This window comes from Rhinoderma darwinii, chromosome 1, assembly GCF_050947455.1.
Source record: "Rhinoderma darwinii isolate aRhiDar2 chromosome 1, aRhiDar2.hap1, whole genome shotgun sequence".
NCBI classification, from domain to species: domain Eukaryota; kingdom Metazoa; phylum Chordata; class Amphibia; order Anura; family Rhinodermatidae; genus Rhinoderma; species Rhinoderma darwinii.
The window spans coordinates 571,792,986-571,804,922 of NC_134687.1; the positions used below are offsets into that span (position 1 = coordinate 571,792,986).

Here is an 11,937-nt window from a genome sequence, read left to right on the forward strand (position 1 = left end):
GACGTAAATGCCTGCTATCGTGTGCACATACCCTTAGGCCTTATTCACACGATCGTGTTATACGTCCGTGCTACTAGCGTGATTTTCACTGGCGTCGCACGGACTTATGTTAGTGAATGGGGCCGTTCAGACTGTCAGTGAATTTCACGCAGCGTATGTGCGCTGCGTAAAACTCACGACATGTCCTATACTTTGCCCGTGTTTCGCGCAGCACGCACCCATTGAAGTCATTGGGTGCGTGCAAATCGCGCACGGCACACAGAAGCACTTCCGGGTGTAACGCGTCATTCGCGCTACAGCTGATAAAGAAGAGAAGGGAAACATAAAAGCCCCTCCTTCTTTACTGTGTTGTAACATCAAAACAGAGTGCCATAATGATGCCGGCTGCGCGAAAATCACGCAGCCACGCACCATATGCTGATGCCACACCAAACTTTTGCTCGCGCAAAACGCAGCGTTTTTTGCGCGTGCAAAACGGACACGGAATCCCTGGCCAGAGCATTGTCGACGCTCCGGCCGTGTACTCAGGCTTTGCAAAGCTTCGGACGTCACTTTACGTATATGGAAATCAGGAAGAGCGCCAGACTCCCTAGGCAGAGCGCTAGTAGAAGGCTCCAGCTCTGTTCATGGGCAGTCACTTCAGGAGTTTCCCCTGGGCCATTCCCCAGTCGACGTATCCCACTGTATGCCCAGGGGCGTAGCTAGGGGGGGCAGGCGGGGCATGTGCCCCGGGTGCAGTTCAGAGGGGTCGCCAGCGCCACCTCCTCCTGCACTATAATTGTACCTGTGTCGCAAGGACACAGGTACAATTAGAAGCAATGAATGACCGGGCACGTTCCATGCCCGGCCATTCAGCGCCTTTCCACGAATGAAGCAACTGGTACCTTTTGTACCAGTGAAGCTTCCGTCGATGAAAGGTGCTGACTGACAGGGAAAGTCATCCTGCCCAGCCAATCAGCGCCTTTCATAGACGCTGTGTTCAACCCCCTGGAGACCTGCGCAGAAGAGAGCAGGTCTCCATGGCTGCCGGACGACGTGGGAGCGGGAATAAGGTGAGTTTGAATATTTTTTTTTTTAAATTGTAATAGCAGTGTGTGGCTATATCTGCGGGGGGGCGACTTTGTCTACACGGGGGGGCCTTCATCTACGGGGGGTGTCTATCTACAGGGGGGATATATCTACAGGGCTGGGCTATATCTACAGGGCTGGGCTATATACAGGGCGACTATATCTACAGGGGGGGGCTATATACTGGAGTGGGCTGTCTATAGAGCACCATATACAGGGGTGGGCTATAGCTACAGGGGGGCTATATAGTATATAGCCCCCTGTAGATATAGCCCACCCCTGTATATGGTGCAACATAGATAGCCCCCCCTGTAGATATAGTCGCCCTGTATATAGCCCAGCCCTGTAGATATAGCCCACCCCTGTGCCTGCTTTTTTTTTTTTTTACTCTATTACCACTGCCTTAGCAATGGGCGTTGTCTCATTGACAGCGTCCATTACTAAGACGGGGCTTAGTGTTAGTCGAGGACAATGCTAACACTAACTCCCCATTATTACCCTGCTACACACTGCCACCAGTGGTACTGGGAAGAGTCGGGTACAATCCAGTACCCAACCATCTGAAGTGATGGTCAGGCACTGGGGCGGCCACAGGCTGGTATTATGAGGCTAAGAAGGTCCAAACACCATGGTCCTTCCCATCCTGGTAATGATAGTCTGCTGCTGCTATGTTGTATCTGGCTGGTTATGAAAAATAAGGGGGACCCCATGATGGTTTTTTTTCAGTAATTTTTTTTTTTTTTAAAACAACCATTTTTCATAACCAGCCAGATACAACACAGCAGCAGCAGCCTAGCGCTACCGGGGTGGGAAGGCCCACAGTTTTTGGGCTTTCCCAGCATAATAATACCAGCCTGCGGCCGCCCCAGTTTCCGACCATCATTACAGATGTTTGGGTACTGGATCGTACCTGGCTCTTCCCGGTACCTCTGGTAATAATGGGGGGGGGGGTTAGTGTTAGCCTTTCCACCGGCTAACACTGAGGCTTTATTCAGACGAACGTAAAATACGCGCGTGCCCGTTGCCCGGACCTATATTAGTCTATGGGGCCGTGCAGACATGTGCGTGGTTTTTGCGCAGCGTTGCTCCGTTGCCAAAAAGGCACGACATGTCCGTTGATTCAGCGTTTTCAACGCATCACGCACCCATTGAAGTCAATGGGTGCGTGAAAACAACGCAGGGCACACGGAAGCACCTCCGTACGCACAGCGTTTTTCACGCAACACTTGTTAAGTCTATGTAAATGAGTTGAGCAGACTAGACAAAACAACTACAAACCAGGAAGTGGCTTTTCACTTTCTGAGCACATGCGCACAGTTTAAACTGACATCTGCAGCAATAGTAGTTTTTTTACCTGTAAAACCACCCAAAAACAACAAACACGGGCCAAAGTGTGACGTAACGTGAAATCTTGATGCGAACATGTGCTCACAGCAAGCAGGTGTTGGAGAAGGTGTCTTTTTGTAGGCTGCCCTCTCCATTACTCCACCCTCCGTTGTTTTGACGCGCGTAAAAAACGCATGCCATACGCGCGTTAAATACGCTATCACGCTGCCCAAACGGATGCCACACGCAATTCCAACGCAACCGAAACGGCGCGTTTTTCACGCACGCAAAAACGCAACGTTCGTGTGAATCCAGCCTAAGCCCCACTTAGTAATGGAAGTTGTCAATCAGGCAGCGGCCATTACTAAGGCAGTAGTAATAAAGTTGTAAAAAAAACACAGACACACAGAAAAAATACACACAACCCTAGTTAACCATTTTATTACAAAATTATCAAATCTGAAGTACTCCAATAACCGAACCCGTAAAAGAATCTAACACAAAAAACCTTAGTATCACATAAAAAAAACTTTTGACACCCTAACGCCCCTGCTGTGTATGTGTGTGTGTGTGTGTGTGTGTGTGTGTGTGTGTGTGTGTGTGTGTGTGTGTGTTATAATAAAAAAATAAAAATGACAGAATCGCTGTATTTTGGTCACATCATCTCCCACAAAAAATGGAATAAAAAGTGATCAGAAAGTCTCATGTACCCCAAAATGGTTCCAATAAAAACTACATCTCGCCCCGCAAAAAAATAAGCCCTCACACCTCTCAATCGATGAAAAAATAAATATGCCTGACAGAATGTGGCGACAAAACGCACATTTTATTTTTAACAATCAGTTTTTTCCTTGTAAAAGTAGTGAAAACATGAAAAAACTATATAAATTTGGTATCACTGCATTCGTCTTGACCCGCAGAATGAAGTTACTGCACTGCTGTTACTGCACAGTGAACGCCGTAAAAACAAAACCACCCAAAAACATTGAGGAATCGCTGTTTTTTTTCCTATTTTACCACACAAATATTTTTATTCCAGTTTTCCACTACTTTATATTGTACAATAAATGGTGCCGTGAAAATCTACTTGTCCTGCAAAAAACAAGTGCTCATAGGGCAATAATGATGCAAAAAGAAAAAAGTTATGGCTTTTGGAATATGGGGACGAAAAAACTAAAGTGAAAATTTTGTGTGTGTGTGTGTGTGTGTGTGTGTGTGTGTGTGTGTGTGTACACAGATACACATGATGCCAATATATATCATGATGCTATATATATTCATGATGCAGGGATCCAGTGATTGCAGCACTTGTATGTCTGTATATATCAGTGGTTCCCAACTGGGGTGCCACGAGAACCGTCCAGGGGTGCCGCGACACTCCGCTCATCCACTGCAAAAAGAAAAAAACGACAAGCTCCGCCCCCGACACTTACTCCAACTATGCTTGAAGCAGAAGTGACGCACGCACGCACGTTTGCTACAAGTACCACCCACCACTTCCCACTAGAAGAGCCTGAAGGAGGGAGAGGAGCCATTAACGCTGGGCAGGGTAAGTATTTTTTGTACAGTTTGTGAGCAATTGTGTGAGAAATTAAGCCAGGGGAATGCTGGAAGTTGTAGTTCTCTCCTCTTATACCTCTTCCCTGTAATGTCCTCGGATATCACATAACAGTCTGGACATGCTGGGAGTTGTAGTTCTCTCCTCTTATACCTCTTCCCTGTAATATCCTCGGATATCACATAACAGTCTGGACATGCTGGGAGTTGTAGTTCTCTCCTCTTATACTCCTCCCTGTAAATGTTCTCTGATATCACATAACAGTCTGGACATGCTGGGAGTTGTAGTTCTCTCGTCTTATACCTCCTCCCCGTAATGTCCTCTGATATCCCTTAATAACAGTCTGGACATGCTGGGAGTTGTAGTTCTCTCCTCTTATACCTCTTCCCTGTAATATCCTCGGATATCACATAACAGTCTGGACATGCTGGGAGTTGTAGTTCTCTCCTCTTATACTCCTCCCTGTAAATGTTCTCTGATATCACATAACAGTCTGGACATGCTGGGAGTTGTAGTTCTCTCGTCTTATACCTCCTCCCCGTAATGTCCTCTGATATCCCTTAATAACAGTCTGGACATGCTGGGAGTTGTAGTTCTCTCCTCTTATACCTCCTCCCTGTAATGTCCTCTGATATCACATAATAACAGTCTGGACATGCTGGGAGTTGTAGTTCTCTCCTCTTATACCTCTTCCCTGTAATGTCCTCTGATATCCCATAATAACAGCCTGCACATGCTGAGAGTTGTAGTTTTATACTCTTCTACCTCCTCCTGCAATGTCCTCTGATATCCCATAATAAGAGTCAACAGTCAATGGTCATTTTACTGTGAGTGGGGGGCTGATGGTGAGGGGGCTGATGGTAACTTTACTGTGAGTGGGAGGCTGATGGTTATTTGAATGTGAGTGGGGGGCTGATGGTCATTTTACAGTGACGGGGTCTGATGGTCATTTTACTGTGAGTGGGGGGCTGATGGTCGCCTTACTGTGAGTGGAGGGCCGAGGCTTATGGTCTCTTTACTGGGGAGCTGATGGTCATTTTGCTCAGGGGCTTATGGTCTCTTTACTGGGGGGGGGGGGCTGGTGGTCATTTTACTGTGAGTGGGGGGTTGATGGTCACTTTACTGGGGAGGCTGATGATCATTTTACTGTGAGTGGGGGGCTGATGGTCACTTTACTGTGAGTGGGGGGCTGATGGTCACTTCACTGGAGGGGGCTGATGGTCATTTTACTGGAGGGGGCTGATGGTCATTTTACTGGAGGGCGCGGATGATCACTTCACTGGAGGGGGCTGATGGTTCGCTTTACCTGGGGGGCTGAGGCTGATGGTCAGGCTGATTGTCACTTTACTGGAGGGGGCTTATAGCCACTTTACTGGGGGGCTGATGGTCATTTTACTGTGATTAGTGGGCTGATGGTCTTTGAGTGGTTTCCGCCTCTTACCTCCTATTGAAATTAATAGGAGGCATAAAATATCTGCGGCGCTAGTTTGGTGCTTTTTTGCCTGCGGTTTTTGCTTTAGCTTCAACAGCTTCAAAAAATGTGGGCAAAAAAAAAAAATGCTAAAAAAAGTGACAAACAACGCTGTCAATTCAAAATCCTAAAGGAATTTTGAGGCAGATTGTTTTTTTTCTGCCTTACAAAAAACTCATGCACGAGTTAGAAGCAAAGCATCCTGGGATATACAGTAAGGGCACAAGCTCTGGCTTCAATTCCCTTAGCTGATGTCACAATCAGGAAATGCCCGCCTATTTCAATATGCAGCAAGAGAAGGTTTCATATTTACTCTCTGACAAGCATAACGGCTGGATCACGGGCTAGGAAGTAGCTAGCTGGATAATATAGGTATCGTTGGAATTGTAGTGAAAGGCTCTATTCAAGTGTGCAAATTATTTTTAGGCAATGTCGTTGGAGGTATGCATTAAAGTGGATCATATACTGTGCATTGCCAGTCCGCTGGCATAGAACTTCTAGTTAATGAAATATTATACAAATTTAAAAAAGGAATATATCAAGGTTAAAATTAAAGTGAACTACACATTTTAATATATTTTAGATTTAATAATGATAAACTCTCAGTGGCCACTTTATTAGGTAATCTGTATTCTTGCTCCTTATGCAATTATCTAATCAGTCAATCATGTGGCAGTAACTCAATGCACAAAAACATGCACAAAAACATTGAATGCACAAAAACATTCAACTATGGACAATCACTGACACCTTACCGTATATTTGCGGGAAGGTGTCCGGGCCGTAGAAAGTCTTCGCAAAAGATAGGACATGTCCTATCTTTTGCTTTTTATGGACTGTGCTCCCGTACTTTATATGAGATCACGGGCCGAAAATGCGGATGGCTGTCCGTGTTACAATAGAGGTATGAAAAAGAGCATTACCAAATGCACAACATATTGAATTTTAAAGTGCATCGGCTACAGAAGTCTCCATATCATCTACTGATAGCAGTATTGGTCCTTATGCACACAGCAGAGTCATGTGCATGGAGTCTATATGTTTGGACACTGAGTCCCTGCTGCTCCATATCACTGATTAAAAGGTATATATATATATATATATATATATATATATATATATATATATATATATATATGAGTACTTCCAGTAGACCCCATAGGAATCTATGTATACCTCAGAGGTTGCACAGAGCAGCAATTATTATTACTAGAAATAATCATATTCCCTTCTGTGGAGCCATCTTTTGTAGAATAAAATATGCAGCAATACACTAATATACACCTATAACCAAACCAAAATCTTTCTCTTTATGAAGAAAAGCTGGTTGGTTCATAGTTGACAGTTATTGACCATAAATTTGTCTTGATAGGGACTTTATTCCATCAATGGAGAGAGGAGAAGGTTTATTATGACTCTTGGTTTCTATTGACCGTACCAGGAGGAGAAGAAAGATGGAATTTGCCAATAACCTTAGTCGCTCCTACTTGTGCCTTTGGTAATAGGAATTTATTAGCTGTTCATGAAATTCTGTAATATATAAGTTGAAAACGGCATGTTTGCTTTGAAGAGGACATGTCACCTTTCCTGAAAAATCTGTATTTCTCATAGTATTTTTTCCTAGTACTCTACGTTGTGCTGTTCCTTGATTCTTCCTCCTAGAAATTTATGAATAAATTGACAACTGGGTGTTAGCAGTTGGGAGGTTTTCCCAACACAGACTCCCATTGTCCAATCAGTGATGTCAGAGTGAGACTGTGTAGGGACACACCTCTTTAAAAAAAAAGAAAAGAATGGCAACACCCAGTTGTCAACTTATTCATACATTTCTAGGAGGAATAAGTGACAAATGGCACAACACAGAGTTCTAAGAAAAGATGCTCAATAATTGTTATTTTATGAGTAATACGAGTATTTACTAAAATAGACATGTCAGGAGAGGTGACAGGTCCGCTCTAAGCATCATCGTTATGTATATAGAGCAGTTGCAAATATATTAGAACATGGTGGCCTTGTTACCAATAAGAAACTCAGAATGATAGTTTGTGCCGCTGTCCCCCTGTATATTGTTGGTATTAACCCAGCTCAACTAGACATTTCTTATTTTATTTTTTGCAATGTCGATAGACAACAGCATATGCCTCAGGTGCTCCACAAGTGACCCCTGCAACCCCTAAGGAAAAATCTATGAGGTTACGTATTGCAGCACCAAACTAACTGTATGAATTCTATGACACTGAAATAACTGTGACCAGATGAGCCGTGTTCAACTTTAGACACAAACAATCTAGCACCAACTTGGAAGCCTATATAAACAAATTCAATAATACAAAGTTCCCACAATCTACTTACAGGTCTCTTGATTTTCGATGATATTTTTGGGTTAGAATCTGCTAATATCTGACTCAGTCATGCTGTATTTTACTGGGGTACTATATTCTGAAGACGGTTTATGCAATGTTGTTAAAGAAAAATGGTTATTGTTTTATGATTTTTTTATTTTTTTTAAATTTAGTCTATAAGGCTAGCATAGGCAAAAGGGGCAATAGGTCCATTGCATCTAATACCCTGCCGTCACCATGGTCTAAACCTACATCATGGTTTCTGCAGTGATATTATTTAGGAACCATATGTGAGCTTTTCACTTCACTGTTATAAAGATATTGTACAGCACTGTCGTGTTCTCTGTAAGGCACTGTTATGTAGGCACTACATGGCAGTATTTTATAGGTGTTCTGTTTGTAATTTTTAGGCACTGTCCTGCCCCCACTTCACGCACCCCCGGGGTCTATGTGGAGCTCGACAGGCAGCTAAACACCTTCCTACTAGCCAATAAATGAGACTGGTTGAAAGTCTGTAGTTTTATTAGCTGGTCATAGGATTAGGGTAAAACTGAGGAACAAACAAGAATATACATGCCATTAGATTACAGCAATACATAAGAACAAGGCACATTGAATAAATGTACTACATATACAGGTAACAGGCTGACATATATTAAGCCTATATACAAATAAACAGTAGAGATAAGTTATAGTACAGTATGAACAGTGTATGGCAGTACAAATACAGTATAGGACCATACATGGCTGACCATGAGGCTAGGCCGAGCTTCACAACTACACCAACTGATATATTACAGTCCCATGTAACATAGTGAATACTGTCCTAACAGTATTCCTGTGGCTGCTGATAGCCAGTAATATAAACCATCTATCTGCTTACCGACTATGCTACGATGACAAGAAGGATGGAATGAATCAAAATGGTCTTCTCTCTGAGCAGATATAGAAGAGACTGCCCTTCTTCTTCCCAGAATGCTTTTCACCTTCTCATGGGTGGGGAAAACAAGAAATTACACAAAGGAGGAAATTACTAACACTGGCCACTAGATGGCACCTGGAGCACTAATTACTTGCATAGAAAATAACGTCACAAATCTCAGTCTATAACATTACGCCTATGAGCAGCACACTCCCCGTCTGGCGTCAATCGATGCCACCATCAGAGTCCCCAGATGAAAACAGTAAAATAAGTTCTGTTACTGGTCTGAGAAATAGTTTGGTCTCCTTCTGATTATGAACCTTGACCTCAACTTTCCGGACGTTCCCATCCTCTCCCGTGAATGTTTTAGTAACGAGACCTAGAGGCCACTCATTCCTATGTGCTTGGCAGTCTTTCATAAGCACGACATCACCAGTTCTGATGTTAGGTTTGGTGTTCTGCCATTTATTCCTTGGTTGTAGCGTGGAGATGTATTGCTTTTTCCACCTATCCCAAAAGGTATTGGCAAGGCTTTGTACTTGTCTCCATTGACATTTGTAAAGGTCTTTGGTACTGAATTCTCCAGCGGGAGCATGAGCAGTGCTAGTCTTCTGAGTAAGCAGCATTACAGGAGTAAGGATTACTGGATCTTCAGGATCACTTGAGACTGGAGTTAAAGGTCTGGCATTGATGATGGCTGATACTTCTGCCATGAAAGTAGTCAAGCACTCATGGGTAAGCCTTGCAGGAAGATGGAGTCCAGGATTATATGTGCTATACCTATCATTCTTTCCCAAGCTCCACCCATGTGAGAAGAATGGGGTGGGTTGAAAGTCCAAGTGCAACCTCGCTCACTTAGGTATCTTTCGACACTCATCGTATCCAGGTTTTCAGGAATTTGTAGCTCTTTGGCTTTAACAGAAGCATCAGAAAACACACACAGTCGTTGTATTTGAACTTCTGTAGATGGCACAGGGGCATATAGACGTGCACATGTAGACTAGATAGAGTGGTTAAAGAGTTCCTCCACTCTACCCACAGACCTCTCTTTTCAGTGGGAAGCGGATCATGCCAGTCGGAAGGATCACAAGTTAAATTTCTGAGTATTGCTTTACCTTGTATTGTGACAGGAGCTGCAAATCCTAAAGGGTCATACAAGCTGTTTATAGCAGACAGGACTCCCCTCCGAGTAAAGGGTTTTTCCTCCCTGCTGACTTGGAAGGTAAAGGTGTCAAACTTTAAGTCCCAGAGTAGCCCAAGACTATGTTGCATGGGAAGAGTGTCAGTTCCCAAATCTAAGCCCTTTAAATCATTTGAGTGGTCGTGTGAAGGAAAGGATTCCATCAATTCTTTACTGTTGGAGGCGATTTTGTGGAGTCTCACGTTTGAACTGGCGAGCATTTCCTGAGCTCTTTTAAGAAGACTGCTTGCACACTCATTTGTAGGCAGGGATTTTAAGCAGTCATCCACATAAAAATATTTTTCTACAAAGTGTCTAACATCTGACCCATATTCTTTCTCAACCTCCTTAGCTGAATGTTTGAGTCCATAAATAGCCACTGCAGGGGAAGGACTGTTACCAAAGATGTGTATCCGCATGCGGTACTTTATGGGGTCTTTGGAGGGATTGTTCTCCTTGAACCAAAAGAACCTTAAGAAGTTCCTGTGTTCTTCTTTAACAAGGAAGCAATGGAACATTTGTTGGATGTCAGCCATGAATGCAACAGAGCCTCTGCGAAAGCGGAGAAGTACTCCTAGGAGTCGGTTGTTGAGGTCTGGACCTGACAGGAGGACATCGTTTAAAGAGACACCCTCATGTTTGGCACTAGAGTCAAATACCACTCTTATCTGACCTGGTTTCTTTGGGTGGTATACACCGAATATGGGTAGGTACCAGCACTCCTCTGTGTCCTTTAAGATAGGAGCTATCTCTGCATGATCATTCTCAAATATTTTTTCCATGAATGTAAAGAAGTGGTCTCTCATATCTGGCTTTCTCTGCAAATTACGTCTAAGGGAAGTGAAGCGTTTATAGACTTGGTTGTTAGGCAAGCGTTGCCTCTTGGACCTGAAGGGAAGTGGTGAAACCCAGCTATTTGATTTATCTTTGACTATTTCCTGCTCCATTATTGCTAAGAACAGTCTATCCTCATGTGACATTGCCACCTGATTGTCTTCCTTTGTTCTCTGGAAAACTGTGCATCCTAAGTGGTCTTGGTCCCTGTCACAGGCATGGTTGTCACAGGAATTGCCTATGAAGGGACATGGCAGATGGATGCTGTGAGGTAGCTCTTAAATGAGGAAATTGCTTTGACATTGTTGGAAAAGAGAAGGGCGTCCATTCTCTAGTGTGCTAGTAAGCATGTTGGTAACTGAGGGTGGTTTGTGCACACTTCCTAGACAAACATCTCCTATAATCACCCATCCTAGGTCAAGTCTCTGGGCATATGGAGCATTGTGAGGACCATTGATTTGATCTCTAGCTTTGTGAACTCATAAAATATCTCTCCCAAGAAGCAGGATTATCTGAACCTGTGGATCTAATTCTGGTATGAGATAACTTATATGTCTCAAATGGGGTTGGTGTTTTGCAGCATCTGGTGTAGGGATTTCAGACCTGTTATCAGGGATCTGGTTACACTCAATTATAGTTGGTAAAGGCAAGGATGTGTAACCATCTATAGACTCGACTTGGTAACCAGTAGCTCTCCTCCCCGCCGTCTCAACAGTGCCGTCACAAGTCTTTAGGGAGTAGGGAGAGCTGGGTCCTTTAATTTTGAAAATTTCAAAGAAGGTAGATCTGGCTAGAGACTTGTTACTCTGGTCATCGAGAATTGCATAGACTTTAATAGCTTTGTCTTTGTGGCCTGTTGGGTAAACTCTGACTAGGCAGATTTTTGAACAGGACCTGCCACCTATAAGTCCTTTGCAGACCTCAGTACATTGAGAAGTAACTGCTGGTGCCTCTGTATCAGTGTTCATTTCCTCTCCGCCCTGCTCCTGGGCACTTACTGCATGTGTCCATGGTGGTGGCCCAGGGTGTAAAGCTGTGTTGTGATCTGTGCTGTCACATTCTGTACATTTTACACTGACCTTACAGTCCTTGGCGAAATGTGATGTCGCTAAGCAGCATTTGTAGCAGATCTTGTTTTCTCTGAGGAAGGCTTTGCGGTCCTCTATGGACTTCTCCCTGAATGCTCTGCATTTCAGTAGGAAATGTGGCTTCCTGTGCAGGGGACACTGCTTACTG

The 11,937-nt window shown here is 43.8% G+C and overlaps 1 long non-coding RNA gene across 1 annotated transcript; it reads left to right on the top strand.

Annotated features, from left to right (window-relative positions):
- The first annotated feature begins 5,713 nt into the window (after positions 1–5,713).
- On the top strand, positions 5,714–7,770 carry LOC142746106 (uncharacterized). The gene is made up of 3 exons (XR_012881693.1): positions 5,714–5,795; positions 6,796–6,921; positions 7,551–7,770. It is a non-coding gene; the product is annotated as an uncharacterized LOC142746106 (long non-coding RNA).
- Positions 7,771–11,937: the final 4,167 nt, after the last annotated feature.